At 39.7% G+C, this 2,383-nt stretch overlaps 3 non-coding genes across 3 annotated transcripts; all 3 read left to right on the forward strand.

Annotated features, from left to right (window-relative positions):
* Nucleotides 1-533: 533 nt before the first annotated feature.
* On the forward strand, nucleotides 534-652 carry LOC113101742 (5S ribosomal RNA). The gene has a single exon (XR_003290364.1). It is a non-coding gene; the product is annotated as a 5S ribosomal RNA (ribosomal RNA).
* Nucleotides 653-1,027: 375 nt separating this feature from the next.
* On the forward strand, nucleotides 1,028-1,146 carry LOC113101741 (5S ribosomal RNA). The gene has a single exon (XR_003290363.1). It is a non-coding gene; the product is annotated as a 5S ribosomal RNA (ribosomal RNA).
* Nucleotides 1,147-2,005: 859 nt separating this feature from the next.
* LOC113101748 (5S ribosomal RNA) lies at nucleotides 2,006-2,123 on the forward strand. The gene has a single exon (XR_003290370.1). It is a non-coding gene; the product is annotated as a 5S ribosomal RNA (ribosomal RNA).
* Nucleotides 2,124-2,383: the final 260 nt, after the last annotated feature.

Raw genomic sequence — 2,383 nt, forward strand, 5'->3', positions numbered from 1 at the left:
ATACCAGGTGCTTTAATCTTTTGGAAAATTTCACGAATTATATAATAATCTTCATTAAAAAAAAAAAAAAAAAAAAAGTCAATGCCCGATCTCTGAATCTTAGCAGGTTTAGGTCTGGTTAGTACTTTGATGAGAGACTGCCTAGGAATACCGGGTGCTGTAAGCTTTTTGGACATTTTTCACTTAGTATATAATAATTTTGCCAAAAAATAGAGTCAATGCCCGATCTCTGAATATTAGCAGGTTTGGGCCTGGTTAGTACATGGATGGGAGATTGCTTGGGAATACCAGGTGCTTTAATCTTTTTGGAAAACTTTCACGAATTATATAATAATCTTTCATTAAAAAAAAAAAAAAGAGTCAATGCCCGATCTCTGAATCTTAGCAGGTTTAGGTCTGGTTAGTACTTTGATGAGAGACTGCCTAGGAATACCAGGTGCTTTAAGCTTTTGGGTTTTCTTTCCTACTTATATAATGTACTGGCCGATTAGATTGGCTGGTCTTTAAATAGCCCTCTCTTTGCAACAGTCTTCGCTTACGGCCATACCAACCTGGCTATGCCCGATCTCGTCTGGTCTCGGAAGCTAAGCAGGTTTGGGCCTGGTTAGTACTTGGATGGGAGACCGCCTGGGAATACCGGGTGCTGTAAGCTTTTTGGACATTTTTCACTTAGTATATAATAATTTTGCCAAAAAATAGAGTCAATGCCCGATCTCTGAATATTAGCAGGTTTGGGCCTGGTTAGTACATGGATGGGAGATTGCTTGGGAATACCAGGTGCTTTAATCTTTTTGGAAAATTTCACGAATTATATAATAATCTTTCATTAAAAAAAAAAAAAAAAAAAAAAAGAGTCAATGCCCGATCTCTGAATCTTAGCAGGTTTAGGTCTGGTTAGTACTTTGATGAGAGACTGCCTAGGAATACCAGGTGCTTTAAGCTTTTGGGTTTTCTTTCCTACTTATATAATGTACTGGCGATTAGATTGGCTGGTCTTTAAATAGCCCTCTCTTTTGCAGCAGTCTTCGCTTACGGCCATACCAACCTGGCTATGCCCGATCTCGTCTGATCTCGGAAGCTAAGCAGGTTTGGGCCTGGTTAGTACTTGGATGGGAGACCGCCTGGGAATACCGGGTGCTGTAAGCTTTTTGGACATTTTTCACTTAGTATATAATAATTTTGCCAAAAAATAGAGTCAATGCCCGATCTCTGAATATTAGCAGGTTTGGGCCTGGTTAGTACATGGATGGGAGATTGCTTGGGAATACCAGGTGCTTTAATCTTTTTGGAAACTTTCACGAATTATATAATAATCTTTCATTAAAAAAAAAAAAAAGAGTCAATGCCCGATCTCTGAATCTTAGCAGGTTTAGGTCTGGTTAGTACTTTGATGAGAGACTGCCTAGGAATACCAGGTGCTTTAAGCTTTTGGGTTTCTTTCCTACTTATATAATGTACTGGCGATTAGATTGGCTGGTCTTTAAATAGCCCTCTCTTTGCAACAGTCTTCGCTTACGGACATACCAACCTGGCTATGCCCGATCTCGTCTGATCTCGGAAGCTAAGCAGGTTTGGCCTGGTTAGTACTTTGGATGGAGACCGGGCCTGCCGAATTACCGGGTGTGTAGAGCTTTTGGAAACATGTTTTTCACTAGTATATAAATAATTTTGCCAAAAAATAGAGTATGCCGATCTCTGAATATAGCTAAGGTTTGGGACCTGGTTAGTACATGGAGGAGGTTGCTTGGGAATACCAGGTGCTTTAATTTTTGGAAAAATTTCCGAATTATATAAATAATCTTTCCATTCAAAAAAAAAAAAAAAAAGAGTCAATGACCGCGATCTCTGAATCTTTCAGCAGGTTTAGGTCTGGGTTAGTACTTTGATGAGAGACTGCCTAGGAATACCAGGTGCTTTAAGCTTTGGGTTTTCTTTCCTACTTATATAATGTACTGGCGATTAGATTGGCTGGTCTTTAAATAGCCCTCTCTTTGCAGCAGTCTTCGCTACGGCCATACCAACCTGGCTATGCCCGATCTCGTCTGATCTCGGAAGCTAAGCAGGTTTGGGCCTGGTTAGTACTTGGATGGGAGACCGCCTGGGAATACCGGGTGCTGTAAGCTTTTTGGACATTTTTCACTTAGTATATAATAATTTTGCCAAAAATAGAGTCAATGCCCGATCTCTGAATATTAGCAGGTTTGGGCCTGGTTAGTACATGGATGGGAGATTGCTTGGGAATACCAGGTGCTTTAATCTTTTTGGAAAATTTCACGAATTATATAATAATCTTTCATTTAAAAAAAAAAAAAAAAAGAGTCAATGCCCGATCTCTGAATCTTAGCAGGTTTAGGTCTGGTTAGTACTTTGATGAGAGACTGCC

This window comes from Carassius auratus, unplaced genomic scaffold (genome assembly GCF_003368295.1).
Source record: "Carassius auratus strain Wakin unplaced genomic scaffold, ASM336829v1 scaf_tig00217640, whole genome shotgun sequence".
NCBI lineage: Eukaryota > Metazoa > Chordata > Actinopteri > Cypriniformes > Cyprinidae > Carassius > Carassius auratus.